Source organism: Lepus europaeus, chromosome 13 (assembly GCF_033115175.1).
Source record: "Lepus europaeus isolate LE1 chromosome 13, mLepTim1.pri, whole genome shotgun sequence".
Taxonomy (NCBI): domain Eukaryota; kingdom Metazoa; phylum Chordata; class Mammalia; order Lagomorpha; family Leporidae; genus Lepus; species Lepus europaeus.
The window spans coordinates 59,036,516-59,055,085 of record NC_084839.1 but is presented as its reverse complement, the minus strand read 5'-3'; the positions used below and the strand labels follow the sequence as shown (position 1 = coordinate 59,055,085).

The 18,570-nt window shown below is 38.1% G+C and overlaps 1 protein-coding gene and 1 non-coding gene across 3 annotated transcripts in view; both read left to right on the top strand.

The window, feature by feature from the left end:
- The window catches only part of WDPCP (WD repeat containing planar cell polarity effector), a 654,855-nt gene that overhangs the window by 563,099 nt on the left and 73,186 nt on the right, over window positions 1-18,570 (top strand). The window lies entirely within an intron of this gene.
- On the top strand, window positions 2,642-2,805 carry LOC133773105 (U1 spliceosomal RNA). The gene has a single exon (XR_009867889.1). It is a non-coding gene; the product is annotated as a U1 spliceosomal RNA (small nuclear RNA).

The following is an 18,570-nucleotide window of genomic DNA, read 5'->3' as shown; positions in this document are numbered from 1 at the left end:
TATTAAAATTAATATAGAAATATATATAATCACTTATATACATAGGCATGTCATATCAAAAGAAATCTCTCCTTTATCAAAGTATCTCACATGGGACTTTGGGTTTGATGGGTCTTTTGTTTTTATTTGGAAGCTGCTTGAGTTGTTTTACAGTGTGGTACTCCAAAGAAGACAGATGAAAAGGCCAGACTGAATCTAAAGTACCACTTACACTTTTCAATAGAGAAAAATAAGTTATTTATCAATATGAACCTCCTTTTTCTAAACTTATTTTATCCAGTGTCACTAAATCTGTCAGTATTGACACTTGAACATTTCAATTCATATTCTTGGCATTTCTTATTTCTAGATTAGGCAAAGAATCCTCAGGATTTTAAGAGAATTTGTTTCTTTGTGGAACTCCAATGAAACAAATAATTTTAATAAGATTTTCACTTTGTACCTTTTTATTTACATACTTATTTACTTCCTTCCTTCCTTCCTTATTTATTTAATTTAAAAGGCAGAGTCGCAAAGAGAGATCATCCATCTGCTGGTTCACTTCCAAAATGGCTGCAACAGCATGGGCTGGGTCAGGCCAAAGCCAGGAACCAAGAACTCTCTTCAGGCCTCTCACATGGGTGGCAGGGACCTAAGCAGTTGGGCCATCTGCTGCTGCTTTCCCAGGTGCCCTAACAGGGAGCTGCATTGGGAGTGGAGCAGTCAGGACCTAAACCAGTGCTAATATGGTATGCTGGTGTTGCAGGCGGTGGCTTAACCTGGCTGTGCCACAGTGCTGGCCCCATGCTTCTTGAAAATATCAAAGCAAACCTTTCCATTAGATAAATCATCTTGTGCTCTGTTTTTGTAATTATGCTTACAGTCAAAGGGACATATTAGGAGCTGTTCACCGACATTACCACTGCAGAGTCTAGTCTTCAAAGTGATCCTGAAGTACTCAACACCTTACCACAAGGCAGCTCTAAGCCTAAACACCTGGGCTGACAATTACTTAACAGAAAGAAAGTTCCATTTTCCTCCCCATAAACTGAAAGAGTTCCAAATTGAATCCAAATGGTGTACAGATGACCTTCAAGTCTTTATCTCTAAAACAAAGATTATTCACGGGGCCAGCATTGCTGCTTAGCTTGTTGACCTGGCTCCTGCAATGCTGGCATCCATATGGGCCCCCTTTCAAGTCCTGGCTGCTCCACTTCCTATCCAGCTCCCTACTAATGTGCTGGGAAAGCAGTGAAGGATAGCTCAAGTCCTTGGGCCCCTGCACCAATGTGGGAGACCCTGTTAGGATTCTGGGCTCTTGGATTCAGATAGGCCTAACTCCAGATGTTGTAGCCATTTGGGGACTGAACCAGGAGATGGAAGATCTGTTTTTCCCTCTCTCTGTAACTGCCTTTCAAATAAATAATTATTTTTATAAAGATTACTTATTATTGAAACCATATTAGGGAAGCATAACTTTAGTTGATCTATCACCAGATCTTATTACTTGCTAATGGTATTGATGTGCCTCTTCATGTTAATAATTAATAATATTTAATGAATGCTCATTTGGATAAGACAATATTCTAATTTACAGATACTAGCTAATGTAATCCCCTCCACAACTCTGAGTGTTAGGTATCCTTTATATGTGTTACGATAAGTCACTTTTAACTAAATAATGAAACCATACCATGTTCAAAGGAATTATGATATGTGACAGGAATACAAGTGTCTTTCATCCCTCTCCATCTGCTAATATAGGAAAACACACTAGATTAATTAAGAACTAATTTTCTGGTGATTTTCCTTAGTTATTCTTTTCCACTGAGACGGGGTAGGAAGCCTTTATACTGCCAGGGGCCATTTGGAGACTTATGTGGCCCATAAATGATGTTATAAGATTATCAGCTTAAAAAGCAGGGTACTCTAGATTCATTGAATTTCTAGTCCCACCTGGGGTTGCCTTGCAGGGCCCAACCAAATTATTTTGGAGGCCTTATATGACCTATGGACTGGAGGTTCCCCCTTCCTGTACTACATTATCTGATATAATGAAGATCATCTTTGCATTATAAAGCCATTTAAAGTTAGTAAGGGTGAAAGCTAATGTAAAGAGATTATCCTGAAACTTCAAAAAAATGAAGAAACTCTACTCTTCCTCAAATGCATCTTGTGCCTCTGTATTCTCTGATCAGGTACTGTGGCTAGTTGGTAATTCCTAACCCAAAAGCTGGTGGTTCCTTCTTTGAGCCCTGACTCCTTTCTAGGAAGTACCTTTCTGTTGAAACCCTATGATTCTAATTTTCTCTGCTTCATTTCACAGACTTAGCCTTTGACCTAGAATACTTCCCCTCGACACAGACACTATTCTATAACCATTTAGATTAATATTCTGCTCCATTTTTGTTTGGAAAACTGAGTGACTAACACTTCCAGATGGAAGCAGGAAAAGAATCTCTAGTTTCCTCATGGTGGTTTTATGCCTTCCCATGATGCTCTTCATTGCAGCCCACATCACACTGGGGAAAGCCAGTTTTTCTCATATTCCTCAATTCAGTTATTTTCTCAAAGCAGAAGATGATTAAAATTTTGGCTTTCAAAGAAGTTCTTTGATGTAAGCAAGAGACCAAATCATGTAAGACATCAAAAGAGTACTTCAATGCTTACCTAGCAGGGGAGGTACCATTATCACAATGGTGGTTTTCCCAGGGTGAGGCTTAACTATTGCACTCTCTGGATGTGCTGACCCCTGCGATTTCCCCAAATGTGGGAAACTTGACTGCATAACTTATGTTAGTAGGAGACTACATTTGCACTCTCCCCTAAAATAAAACAAGCAAAAAAATAATACTTCAGCAGTAGTTCAGTCTACATGGGAGAATCCACAAGTAAGTATTACACATAGTTTCTGTAAACACAGTTAAAAGCAAGAGTTTCCAAAAGAAAAGTTGAATGATGCTACTTTGAACAATTAGGTAATTTTAATCTATTTATTGATGCTTAATTTACATACATGAAAAACCAAATAGTATATATTACCAGGACTCCAAAAGTCCTCCTTCAGAAACTATGTTCCTCAAGATACTGTATTTCCAGCCCAGTATCCAGACTTAAAATATTATAGATTATTTGGCCTTTTTTCTCACTTTAAGTAAAGAGAATAATACATATATTCTTTTGTAATTTGCTCCTTTTTCTCAGCATTATGAACGTGCATAGTTTTACATATAGTTGTAACTCACTAATGCTAAATAACAGTATTCTGTTTGAATATAAACTATTCATTTTATTTATGATAAATTAGGTTGTTTCAAGCTTGGACTACTGTGAGTAGTATTCTATATGTTAATGGACATAGCTACATAGATCTATTGAGTTTGTGCTCAGAAGTGGCATTCCTGTAAAAGAGGATAGGTATTTGTTCAGCATTAGTAGCTCCTTCCAGTTTTCCATAATAGTTCTCATAATGTTCTTTCTTATAAGCAGTAAACAATAATTCCAGTTTGGTTAAAATGAAAGACAATACCAAGCATCAGTGAGGGCAGGCCAATCTTGTAAAGACACTAGTGTGTGTTGGACAGTATAATTTTTTACTATTTCTGGACTCTGTTCTATTTTATTAGTCTGCTTGTATTTGCACAAATATCTCACTGCTTTAAGCAACCCTGACTTTAAATCTTGGTATCTGTTAGTCCCATTCTGTTCTTCTTTAAGATGGCCCTAAATGTTCTTGGTGCTTTACATTTCTTTATAAATTTCAAAATCAACCTGACTGCTGCTCAAGAAAAAAAAAAAATGGAGATGACTTGAAATTCTGGATGGTATTCCATTTAATATGTAGACAAATTTGGGCTGAAATTATTTCTTTATAATACTGACTTTTCCAATCCATGATATAGCCTCCATTTATTTAAGCCTTTTTTCTTTAAAAATTTTTATGGTTGTCATGATAGTGGTCTTATACATCTTTCCTTAATTTTATCTTATTACTTTTTCTACCTTATATAGGGTAACTTTATTTTTAAATTTTACGTTGTGTTTATTTATGGTATATTCATAATTGGTTGTTGTATACTGACCTTATATCCAACTACAGTGCTAAATTTACTATTAATGTTAATTGTAGATTGCTTTGATCATGTCCTCTACAAATATGGACAATTTAATTTTCTTTCATTCCAAATCCTGTGTTTTTAAGTTATTATTTGAAAGGCACAGTTACAGAAAGAAAGGAAGAGAGAGAGATCTTCAATAAACACTTCTTATTTATGATGTATTTTATATATTTCTGAATTTGATTTTAAAATTTGTCATTTTATGTTCATGAGAGATTGGTCTATAATTTTCCTTTAATCTTACAGCAAGGCTTTGATAATGTGAACGTTAGGTGGACCTCATGGCTGAATGTCTCAAATTTTGGAAAGGACAGATTTGAACATGTAGTACTTTGTAATCCAGTTATTTACAATATGGCACATATAACACTGTTCCTCCAATATAAAAAACTTTACATTAATTTGTGTCAATGTGAATATTTTGATTGTGTTATTGTATAAAACTTTTCTAAAATGTTACCATTAGAGGAAACTGGGAAAAGAAAACATGAAATCTATTATTTCTTACAATTAAATATGAATCTATAGTTTTCAAAAATGTGAAAATTTTTATAGTAATATGGTATTCTCCATTAAGAATGATGAGAAACATTTCATTTCATCCTCACAAATTACCTCTGAAATAGAAACTAGGCTGTAGGTTAATTTTTATATGGATAGTGGAATAGGTTGAAATTTAAAAATTGAGAGCCACTGCTCTAAAGCAATTCCAATTGGGTTCCTCAGTGCAGTAGTTCCATACTCTACAAAATAAACTTGTATGGCCACTCCCAGGAAATAGTAATACTAGTAAATATCCTAGACAACTTCTGATTCAACTGAAACAGTTTCAGAAGTTCGAAAGAAAATTATTTGTATTAGTATTTCTAAAAAAAATACTATAAAAAGGCTGGCACCATGACTCACTTGGCTAATCCTCTGCCTGAGGCGCTGGCACCCTGGGTTTTAGTCCCAGTTGCTCCTCTTCCAGTCCAGCTCTCTGCTGTGGCCCGGGAAGGCAGTGGAGGATGGCCCAAGTGCTTGGGCCCTGCACCTGCATGGGAGACCAGGTGGAAGCACCTGGCTCCGGCCACAGCGGCCATTTGGGGAGTGAACCAACGGAAGTAAGACCTTTCTCTCTCTCACTCACTCACTCAGTGTCTAACTCTGCCTGTCAAATATATATATATATGTGTGTGTGTGTGTGTGTGTAAAAAGCCACAGAACCCTCATCTCTGTCCATTTCATGCATTAGCTCTAACTTTTCATGGAATTCAATATTTTTAGAATTCACTTTGTGAAACATACAGTTAAAACACATAACAATAATTCATAGAGGCACAGAATTCATGCATTTATACTACTTGTTACATAAAAAATTCCTGTTAACTGCCCTAACAAGAGATGTTAAAGGGAACCCAGAAGGTTGAAATGAGAGAATGGTTGATGGTAACTTGAAGCTAAATAAAGACATAAAGATCTCCAGTAAAGGTAAATACCCAGCAAATATAAAAACCAGTTTTACTATAATATTGGTTTGTAACTCCACTTTTTACTTTCAATCAACAATTAAAATAAAAATGCATAAAAATAATTATAAACCTATGTGAGTAGGTGACAATGTACAAAGATATAATTTACGGTATCAGTCACATAAAATAGGGGGCTAAGGACAACACTGTATAAGAATATAGTTTTGGGGGTCCACTCTATGGTTCAGTGGGAAAAGCTGCTGTCTGCAGCATGCTTCAAGTCCTGCCTGCTCCACTTCCAATCTAGTCTAGCTCTCTGTTGACATGCATGGGAAAGCAGTGGAGGGGATTTCCCAAGCGCTTGGGCCTCTGCACCCATGTGGGAGACTGGAGGAAGCTCCTGGCTTTGGCCTGACCCAGTCCTGACCATTGTGGCCATTTGGGGAGTGAACCAGCGGATGGAAGATCTCTCCCTCTCTCTCTCTCTGTAATTCTGCCTTTCAAATAAATAATTTTGAAAGGAATTCCCTTCAAAAAGAATATAGTTTTTGTATAGGATTGAAATTAACTTGGTGTCAGTTCAAATTAGATTTAAAAAAATGTATTGTTTGAAAGGCAGAGTGACAGAGAGCTCATGCTTCCCATCTGCTGTTTTATTCCTCAAATGATCATTCTAACTCTAGAATTACATGTTATCCCCATGATAGTTAGAAATAAGGTAACTACAGAACATACCTAAATGGAATGAAAATGTGTCACTACAAGAAAATAAACACAACAGGCAGCAGTAATGGAAGGAAAATATAATAAAAAGGAAATAAAAAGTCAGCAACAGGAGTCACTGTGTACTTACACCCCTTTTGGGATCTGTCCTTAATGTGTTGTCTAATGTGCAGTGATGCTTTAACTAGTTCTGAAACAGTATTTTTATACTTTGTGTTTCTGTGTGGGTACAAACTGATGAGATCTTTACTAATTATATACTGAATCGATCTTCTGTATATAAAGATAATTGGAAATGGCATAGAAAATTAATTTTAAAAAATATTATGTAGGATCTCTGTCTTTAATGTGCTGTACACTGTTATTTAATGCTATAACTAGTACTCCAACAGTATTTTTTTTTATTTTGTGTTGCTATATGGGGGTAAACTGTTGAAATCTTTACCTAATATATACTAAACTGATCTTCTGTATATAAGAGAAATGAAAATGAATCTTGATGTGAATGGAAGGAGAGAGGGAGCAGGAAAGGGGAGGGTTGCGGGTGGGAGGGAAGTTATGGGAGGGGGGAAGCCATTGTAACCCATAAGCTGTACTTTGGAAATTTGTATTCATTAAATAAAAGTTTAATAAATGAAAAAAAATTTCTCTTCATGTATGTAAATTAATAAAGCTTATTTCCAATTAAAAAAAAACAACTCCCAATAGCAAAACACTAAGTTATTTAGAAAACTAATAAGATGAGAAAAGCAAGTTGTTCCTTTAAATATAGTGGATTAAGCTCCCAGTCAACTGCACACACTCCTGAAAGACACTGATCTCAAAATAGCTTAAATAATAATAGAAGTATGTCATTGGGATCATACGATATATGCTAGTATCAAAGGGTCATAATTTAATTGTACATTAGAAAAGCTGGAACCAGACACTTGAAAGCTGTTTGAACTTGCATCAATGTTCTCTCTCTAAAGCCCATTTTCCTCTTCTCAGATATTTAAGGTAGGAAGTATAGTTTACCTGTGGAACCCAAACTTTACATCTTCTTGTTTAGGCATGTGAAGGGATAAAGTAGTCTCCTTCTCAGTTCTAGTCCAAAATTTCCAAGGAAAGATTCTAGTCCAAGATAGCTTCCTGACATAAGTTGGGCCACGCCAAAAAGCTTAATCACATAGCCTAAAAAATAGGTTCCTGCAATAACCTCTTGATTTGGATGCGGGCATCAGTTTTGAAAAAGGATAGTAGGCAGATAATCCTAGAAACATCTATTTCAGAGAAAAGAGAAAAGAAGATTCAAAGATATCTTCTCTCTCTCTAACTCTGCCTTTCAATAAAGTAAATAAATAAATCTTTTTTAGAAAAAGAATTGTACCTTTGAATTACATTAAATTTGTTATTTATATTAATTAAAAACTAAAAATCTATGCATAGTTTTTTTCATAATACACATTTTCATGAACTTTTGAAGAATCTTTATATTCTAAGATCTGAGTGGAAGAAATTTCCAAGGAAAGAAATAAAGAACACAGAACCTTGGACAGACAGACATGTAGAGCTGTTCCATGTTCATCCACTGCTTAATCCGTGCCTATCTGGCTGCTCTCAAATTGTTTTACCAAAACACTTTCACTAAGTACACTGACCACCTCCCACATCATTAAGTTTAGCAAACATTAAGTCCTCAAATGTTAAGATATTTTCAAGAGTAGTTTATTTAATATTGTTAACTATTCCCTCCACACTGAAATGATATCTTGATTTCTGTGACATCATTCTTTCATGTTTCCCTTCCTAACTACTTTTCTAGATATTGTTTCTTAGTTCACTAGTTTCTCTCTATCAGGCATCAAAATATTCCTACAAAACTGACCCTGGATCCCTTTCACTTAGTGTAACACATGTTCTCTCCTTAGGTCATCTCCATCAATCAATGTGTTAACATATCTCAAAATTAGTATCCAGCTCAAGGTTTCCTTCTGGACTCCTGTCTACAGCCACATCACCCTGAATACTTCCATTCTCTCTGGATTCCTTATATGTATATTCAACTGCCTACTTGACATCTTAAGACTCAAAGGAGTCTTAAAGTCAGTAAGTCTGTAGCCAGCATAGTGGCATAGCAGCCTGCAAAGCTGGCATCCCATATAGACACTAATTCAAGTCTCAGCTGCTCCACTTCTGATCTGGCTCCTTGCTAATGACCTGAGAAAAAGAACAGAGGATGGCCCAAGTACATGGACCCTGGCTATCCACATGTGAGACCCGGAAGAACCACCTACCTCCTAGCTTCAGCTTGGTTCAGCCCCGGCTATTGCGGTCACTTGGGGAGTGAATCAGTGGATGGAAGATCTCCTTTTCTGTCTGTTTGTCTCTCTATATAAATCCACTTTTTGAGAAGTCAGTATGTCTAAAACTAATCTCAAACCTAGTTTGTCTCCAGTGTTCCCTTCTCATTGAAATGATACCACCATTCATACAAAGGCATACACCAAAAACCCAAGCCCTATCATCAATCCTTTTCCTAATTTTCTCTTTTTAGAACAAAATTCATATTACATTAAGACTTGCATAAATGGCCTCATTACCATAATCACCATTTTAATGATTCTATCTTCAAATAGACTTCTGAGACTGTGTTTGTGGCAGCAGGGGTGTGGGATGTTGGGCAGTTAATACTTCACAGATGAATTGTGAGAGACAGTTTACGGCCCATAACATGTAGTAGGTTAGCAGAGTTAAAGCATTTAGATCAGCTGCACACAGTGAGAGAACCTTAATGTCTATTATCAGTTTTAAGTTAATTCAGGACCTCTGGAAATCATTGTGACAAATTAAAGAACATGAGAGGTCAAAAATGTGCAAAGAGAATTCTTACTGCTGCACTAGAAAGATTAGAATGACTTGGAAGATTGGATTAAGATGGCAGAGTAGGGAGGAAGCTTGCTGCTGTAGTCTAAAAGATAGTTTTTTAAAAAGTGGAAAGAGTACAGTCTCAGCAAAGAGTTAGGGAGAAAACAGCAGAGGAAACTCTACACAAATTGGGAGGGACACAGTGGACATACATGGAGGGCGAGGACACGCACAACTCTGGACCCCAACAGCCAAGAGCCTCCACACCAGCACTGGAGAGTGAGGTGAGACCAGATTGCAAAATCAGGAAGAGCCTAGAGAGAATCCAGTGTAGAGCCCTGTGAGGGTGCTGTACCTTGCAAACTAGAAGAGAAGAAATAAAGGGGGGGGCACAGTTTCCCTCCCCCCAGTCACCCTGCAATGGCATTCTGGAACAAAGATAGACATAGAGCGCCATTTTGGACATATGAAACAGCTGTGCCAGCTCAGGTCCATGCCCAGCAACCAGCAAAGCGGAGACTCCTGAGTCTGATGGGGAGAACAGATGGGGCTTGGTGCTCGTGACTTTAGGAGGCTGATGTGCTGGGACTGTGAAAATATTGAGGCTGTTTGGGAGGACTCAGGGTGTGGCTGGGACTTTGGGCAGTCACTGTGGGAGGCGCCACATGTTCAGGGCTCCCCGGTTACCTGGCGAGAGGCACTGCTGGGAAATCTGAGTTTACACTGAGGACTGCACAGATCCTTTGTGTGGTCCTTGTGGCAGAGCGGACAAATAATATAGCCACCGGGGCTAGGGTACAGGCACTGGTTTCCTTTGAGGAGAGGAGTTCAGCTTATTCTATGCTAAAAAACAAGAACAAACTTTCCCTTCTGTTAAAAAAAAAAAAAACAGGGATTTACCATGCCACACCTGGGTGTATCACCTCAGTCACAACCTTCACCTTGGAGCACTGAATAGGGCTCCTTGGTCATACTCACCACATGCCTGTAAGTATTACCTGAAAGCAGACACCCCACTAATCCACTCAGACATAGTCCAAATACAGATGGCACAGCAAAAAAAAAAAAAAAAGAAAGAAACCAACAAGCATATCCACAAGTGCCGAGTAACAAATGCACCAATTCAAGAAACAAGAATAAGGAAGACAACATGATGGCCCCCAAAAGAACACTTCAATACTAGATTGTGAAGATGATGAGATTGAAGAAATGCCAGAAATGGAATTCAAAAAATTGATCATAGGATTACTTAGAGGTAATCAGAAGCAAATGCATGAATTAATGAAATCTGTACATGACACAAAAGAAAACTTCTCCCAAAATAGTGATCATAAAGAGAAATCAAATGAAATCTTGGAAAGATTGAATTCAATAGAACAAATCAAAATGAAGTGGAAAGCTTTAACGACAGAATTGGTAAGAAGAAAAAAGAATATTTGACTTAGAGGACAAAGCACAGGAAATTATACAGTCAGACCAACAAAAGAAGAAGAAATTTGAAAACTAAAAAACATTGCTGGTCATCTGCAGAATACTATCAAACGAATTAATATATAGATTTTAAGAGTGCCTGGGGGCCAGCGCTGTGGCTCACTTAGTTAATCCTCCGCCTACGGTGCTGGCATCCCATATGTGCACTGGGTTTAGTCCCGGTTGCTCCTCTTCCATTCCAGCTCTCTGCTGTGGCCCCAGAGGACAGTGGAGGATGGCCCAAGTGTTTGGGCTCCTGCATGCACATGGGAGACCAGGAGGAAGCACCTGGCTCCTGGCTTCGGATCGCCACAGCGCCATAGTGGCCATTTGGGGAGTGAACCAACGGAAGGAAAACCATTCTCTCTGTCTGTCTGTCTGTCTCTCTCTCTCTCTCTCTCTCTCTCTCTGTAACTCTACCCTGTCAAAAAATATATATATTTTAAAAAAGAGTTCCTGAAGGTGTGTAAAGAGAGAAAGTATTAGGCAGCCTTTTTTGTGAAATAGTAACAGAAAATTGCCCTGATTTGGAGAAAGAAAGGGATATCCAAGTACAGGAAGCACAAAGAACTCCTAATAGATATGACCAGAAAACATCTACACCATGACACATTGTAATCAAACTGTCAACAGTAAAACATAAAGAAAAGATTCTTTCAGAGGATCCGCAATCATATACAGCAGACTTCTCATCAGAAATCTTACAGGCTAGTAGAGAATGGCAAGATGTATTCCAAGTCTTAAGAGAAAATAACTGTCAACCCAGAATGCTATACCCTGCAAAGCTTTCATTTATAAATGAAGGTGAAATGAAGACATTCTCAGATAAACAGAAATTTAAAGAATTTGTCACTACCCATCCAATCCTGCAGAAGATGCTTAAGGATATGCTGCACAAGAAACATAGAAACATGGACATAACTATGAAAGAAGGTAAAGGAAGGACATCTCCCAATAAAAGTACAAAGGAAATCAAAAGTAAAAAAAAAAAATAGGAATATTTATGAAAAAATGGCAGGGCAGAGTCGTTACTTATCAGTAGTCACCTTGAATGTAAATGGCCTCAACTCTCCAATTAAATGAAAAGACTGGCTGAATGGATTCAAAAACAAAACCCTTCTATTTGCTGCCTAAAGAAACACATCTCACCAACAAAGATGCATGCAGACTGAATGAGAAAGGATGGAAAAAGATACGCCATGCAAACAGAAAGCAAAGAGCTGGTGTAGCCATCCTAATAGTAATATCAGACAAAATAGACTATAACACAAAAACTGTTAAATGAGACAAAGAAGGGCACTATGTAGTGACTAAGAGGTCAATTCAACAGGAATTGTGAAATATGTAACTATTATAAACATATATGCACTTAATGACAAAGCACCTGGCTATTTAAAAGAAATGTTAAGGGATCTAAAGTAAGACATAGACTCTAATACAAAGGTAATGGGGAATTTCAATACCTCATTATCAGCAAAGGACAGATCAACCAGACAGAAAATCAGCAAGGAAATAGAAGAGTTAATCAACACTATAGACCAAATGGCCCTAACAGATATCTACAAAACTTGTCATCCTACAGTTATAGGATACTCATTCTTCTCACCAGTACATGAAACTTTCTCTAGGATTGACCGCATGCTAGGCCATAAAGCAAGTCTCAGCAAATTAAAAAAAAATTAAAATCATACCATGCATCTTATTGGACCAGAATACAATGAAGCTGGAAATCAGCAACACAGGGATCTCTAGAACATAAGCAAACACGTGGAGACTGAACATGCTCCTTAATGAAGAGCAGGTCACAGAAGAAATCAAAAGAAAAAAAGTTTCTAGAAACAAATGAAGACAACAACACAACATATGAAAACTGGGATACAACTAAAGCAGAAATAAGATCAAGGGTCTAGTAATAATAGAATTAAAAAGGAGAGAAAGTTCCAGCATGGGAAGTAATCTACACAGCAGAATCATAGAATCACAGTAACTTTAAATAGCACTCTGACCTCAGAATCAACACTTAAGGCATTCTGGTCTAGCTGAAAAGCCCATGATAGCATTTGAGGAATGGAAAGTCAAGACACAGGTGTAAAAAAAAAAAAATCTTACATGAAGGATACCTGTGAGAGAGATCCCACTGGAAAGGCACTTTTCTCTGATGGGAGAATCTTGCTTTGCTTATCGCCTTGTCTAAATACTGAAAGAGTTGGAGCCGGCATTGTGGCATAGCGGTAAAGCCACTGCCTGCAGTGCCAACATCCTATATGGACGCCAATTAGAATCCCGGCTGTTCCACTTCCATCTAGCTCTCTGCTATGGCCTGGGAAAGCAGTAGAAGATGGCCCAAGTCCTTGGACCCTTGCACCCATGTGTGAGTCCTGGAAGAAGCTCCTGGCTCTTGGCTTCTGGGCACAGCTATGGCCATTGAGGCCATCTAGGGAGTGAAAAACTGGATGGGTGGCGGAGCCAAGATGGCAGATACTGAGGACGTGCGCCAATAATCTGGAAAATAAAGTTTCATAAAAGTGGAACTACAGTAGCCTAAGGAAAAGATTCAAGAAAAAAACTGCAGAGGAAACGCTTCCGGATCTAGTGGATGTGACACAGAGGACCTACAAGGAGCCCACCGCGTGGAAACCCAACCGCGGGAGACGAGCCGCAGAATTTCCCCAGCGCGGGAACCAACGGGAGGTAAGACAAAAGCCTCAGAAACACAAGACATTAGTGGGGAAAGGCAGAGGCCCCTCCCTCACTTGAGCAAAACAAAGAGCAAGCACCATTTTACATATGTAAAGCGGCAATGAGTACACAAACTAAGTAACTTTGGGTCTAAGGTGAAACTTGAGAACACATTGAGGGCTGCATAAACTCTGTGTGTGGTCCCAGGGGTAGTTCAAACGAATACTCACAGAGGCCAGATTTCAACTACCCTCAATTCCACTCAGCCATTCGGAATTACTTCCCAACTGAGTCAAAAAAAAAGAGAGAGAGAGATCCAGCAAGGAGCAAGGTGAGTAACTTTTTGCACAGCCTTAAACCTGAAGAATCAAGCAGAGCTCTCTGGCCACACCCATCACAGCCTCTAAGGATCCATCAAAGCAGACAGCCCACTTAGAGGCATAGTATAAGGAAAATTAAACACCGCAGCAAAAAAAAAAAAAAAAAAAAAAAAAAAACATAAATTATCTCCAACATGCCAAACAACAAACGTAGAAGCCGAGGTAACAAGAGCAAGGAAGACACTATGATGCCCCCAAATGAACAAGACACCCCAATTCAAGATTATGAAGATGAAGAGATAGAAGAAATGCAAGAAGCGGATCTCAAAAAACTGATAAGAACATTAAGAAGTTCTCAAAAACAAATTCTTGAACTACAGAAATCCTTAATGGACAAGATAGAAAATCTCTCTCGTGAAAATGAAATATTAAGGAGGAATCAAAATGAAATGAAACAACTAGTAGAACATGAAACTGTGATAGTGACAAGAAACCATAATGAAATGAAGAACTCAATAGATCAAATGACAAACACATTAGAAAGCCTCAAAAACAGAATGGGTGAAGCAGAAGAGAGAATATCGGAATTAGAAGACAGAGAACAGGAAAGGAAACAATCAAATCAAAGAAAAGAAGAGGAAATCAGAAATCTAAAAAATACTGTCAGTAATCTACAGGATACTATTAAAAAACCCAACATTCAGGTTCTAGGAGTTCCTGAAGGCATGGAGAGGGAGAAAGGATTAGAAGGCCTTTTCAGTGAGGTACTAGCAGAAAATTTCCCAGGTTTGGAGAAGGACAGAGACATCCTACTACAGGAAGCTCATAGAACCCCTAATAAACATGACCAAAAGAGATCCTCACCACGACACGTCGTAATCAAACTCACCACAGTGAAACATAAAGAAAAGATCCTAAAATGTGCAAGAGAGAAATGCCAGATTACTCTTAGAGGATCTCCAGTTAGACTCACAGCTGACTTCTCATCAGAAACCCTACAAGCTAGGAGAGAATGGCGAGATATAGCCCAGGTACTAAGAGAGAAAAACTGCCAGCCCAGAATATTATATCCTGCAAAGCTCTCATTTGTGAATGAAGGTGAACTAAAGACCTTTCACAGCAAACAGAAACTGAAAGAATTCGTCGCCACTTGTCCAGCCCTGCAAAAGATGCTTAAAGATGTGTTACATACAGAAACACAGAAACACGGTCACCAATATGAAAGAAGGTAAAGGAAGGAAACCTCACAGCAAAAGATCACAGGAATCTCAAACCATATATTAGAAAATATCTTTGGCAAATGGCAGGGCAAAGTTACTCCTTCTCAATAGTCACATTGAACGTTAATGGCTTGAACTGTCCAGTTAAAAGACACCGATTGGCTGATTGGGTTAAGGAACAAAACCCATCTTTTTGCTGCTTACAAGAAACTCATCTTTCCAGCAATGATCCATACAGACTGAAAGTGAAAGGCTGGAAAAAGATATACCATGCCAACAGAAATGAAAAAAGAGCAGGCGTAGCCATCTTAATATGGGACAACATAAACTTTACCACAAAAACTGTTAGGAGACACAAAGAGGGGCACTATTTAATGATTAAGGGATCCATTCAACAGGAAGATATAACGATTATCAATGTATATGCACCTAATTACAGGGCACCAGCTTATTTAAAAGACTTGTTAAGGGACTTAAAGGGAGACTTAGACACCAATACAATAGTACTGCGGGACTTCAATACTCCACTCTCAGAAATAGACAGATCATCCGGACAGAAGATCAACAAGGAGACAGTAGATTTAAATGACACTATAGCCCAAATGGATCTAACAGATATCTACAGAACATTTCATCCTACATCTAAGGACTTTACATTCTTCTCAGCAGTACATGGAACCTTCTCTAGGATTGACCACATACTAGGCCATAAAGCAAGTCTCAGCAAATTCAAAAGAATTAGAATCATACCATGCAGCTTCTCAGACCACAAAGGAATGAAATTGGAAATTAGCAACTCGGGAATCCCTAGAGCACGTGCAAACACATGGAGATTGAACAACATGCTCCTGAATGAACAATGGGTCATAGAAGAAATTAAAAGAGAAATCAAAAATTTTCTGGAAGTAAATGAGGATAACAGCACAACATACCAAAAAGTATGGGATACAACAAAAGCAGTATTAAGAGGAAAGTTTATATCAATAGGTGCCTACATCAAGAAATTAGAAAGGCACCAAATAGATGAGCTTTCAAGTCATCTCAAGGATCTAGAAAATCTGCAGCAAACCAAACCCAAACCCAGTAGGAGAAGAGAAATAAATAAAATCAAAGAAGAAATCAACAGGATTGAATCAAAGAAAACATTACAAAAAATCAGCCAAACGAGGAGCTGGATTTTTGAAAAAATAAACAACATTGACACCCCATTGGCCCAACTAACTAAAAAAAGAAGAGAAAAGACCCAAATCAATAGGATCAGAGATGAAAAGGGAAATGTAACAACAGATGCCACAGAAATAAAAAGAATCATCAGAAATTATTACAAGGACTTGTATGCCAGCAAACAGGGAAATCTATCAGAAATGGACAGATTCTTGGACACATACAACCTACCTAAATTGAGCCAGGAAGACATAGAAAACCTAAACAGACCAATAACTGACACAGAAATTGAAACAGTAATAAAGGCCCTCCCAACAAAGAAAAGCCCAGGGCCAGATGGATTCACTGCTGAGTTCTACCAGACATTTAGAGAAGAACTAACTCTAATTCTCCTCAAACTATTCAGAGCAATCAAAAAAGAGAAAACCCTCCCAAATTCTTTCTATGAAGCCACCATCATCTTAATTCCTAAACCAGAAAAAGATGCAACATTGAAAGAGAATTACAGACCAATATCCCTGATGAACATAGATGCAAAAATGCTCAATAAAATTCTGGCCAATAGAATGCAACAACGCATCAGAAAGATCATCCACCCAGACCAAGTGGGATTTATCCCTGGTATGCAGGGATGGTTCAGTGTTTGCAAAACAATCAGCGTGATACACCACATTAACAGACTGCAGAAGAAAAACCATATGATTCTCTCAATAGATGCAGAGAAAGCATTTGATAAAATACAACGCCCTTTCATGATGAAAACTCTAAGCAAGCTGGGTATGGAAGGAACATTCCTCAATACAATCAAAGCAATATATGAAAAACCCACGGCCAACATCCTACTAAATGGGGAAAAGTTGGAAGCATTTCCACTGAGATCTGGTACCAGACAGGGATGCCCACTCTCACCACTGCTATTCAATATAGTTCTGGAAGTTTTAGCCAGAGCTATTAGGCAAGAAAAAGAAATTTGTAAAGGGTTACAAATTGGGAAGGAAGAACTCAAACTATCTCTCTTTGCAGATGATATGATTCTTTATTTAGGGGATCCAAAGAACTCTACTAAGAGACTGCTGGAACTCATAGAAGAGTTTGGCAAAGTAGCAGGATATAAAATCAGTGCACAAAAATCAACAGCCTTTGTATACGCAGGCAATGCCACAGCTGAGGAAGAACTTCTAAGATCAATCCCATTCACAATAGCTACAAAAACAATCAAATACCTTGGAATAAACTTAACCAAAGACGATAAAGATCTCTACGATGAAAACTACAAAACCTTACAGAAAGAAATAGGATACCAAAAAATAGAGAAATCTTCCATGCTCATGATAGGAAGAATCAATATCATCAAAATGTCTATTCTCCCAAAAGCAATTTATACATTCAATGCAATACCAATCAAGATACCAAAGACATTCTTCTCAGATCTGGAAAAAATGATGCTGAAATTCATATGGAGACACAGAAGACCTCGAATAGCCAAAGCAATCCTGTACAACAAAAACAAAGCCGGAGGCATCACAATACCTGATTTCAGGACATACTACAGGGCAGTTGTTATCAAAACAGCATGGTAGTGGTACAGAAACAGATGGATAGACCAATGGAACAGAATAGAAACACCAGAAATCAATCCAAACATCTACAGCCAACTTATATTTGACCAAAGATCCAAATCTAATCCCTTGAATAAGGACAGTCTATTCAATAAATGGTGCTGGGAAAATTGGATTTCCACGTGCAGAAGTTTGAAGCAAGACCCATACCTATCACCTTACACAAAAATTCACTCAACATGGATAAAAGACTTAAATCTACGACCCAAAACCATCAAATTATTAGAGAGCATTGGAGAAACCTTGCAAGATATAGGCACAGGCAAAGACTTCTTGGAAAATACTCCAGCGGCACAGGCAGTCAAAACCAAAATTAACATTTGGGATTGCATCAAATTGAGAAGTTTCTGTACTTCAAAAGAAACAGTCAGGAAAGTGAAGAGGCAACCGACAGAATGGGAAAAAATATTTGCAAACTATACTACAGATAAAGGATTGATAACCGGAATCTACAAAGAAAGAAAGAAAATCCACAACAACAAAACAAACAACCCACTTAAAAGATGGGCCAAGGACCTCAATAGACATTTTTCGAAAGAGGAAATCCAAATGGCCAACAGACACATGAAAAAATGTTCAAGATCACTAGCAATCAGAGAAATGCAAATCAAAACCACAATGAGGTTCCACCTCACCCCGGTGAGAATGGCTCACATCCAGAAATCTACCAACAACAGATGCTGACGAGGATGTGGGGAAAAGGGGACACTAACCCACTGTTGGTGGGAATGTAAACTGGTTAAGCCACAACGAAGTCTGTCTGGAGATTCCTCAGAAACCTGAACATAACCCTACCATACAACCCAGCCATCCCACTCCTTGGAATTTACCCAAAGGAAATTAATTTGGCTAATAAAAAAGCCATCTGCACCTTAATGTTTATTGCAGCTCAATTCACAATAGCTAAGACCTGGAACCAACCCAAATGCCCATCAACAGTAGACTGGATAAAGAAACTATGGGACATGTACTCCATAGAA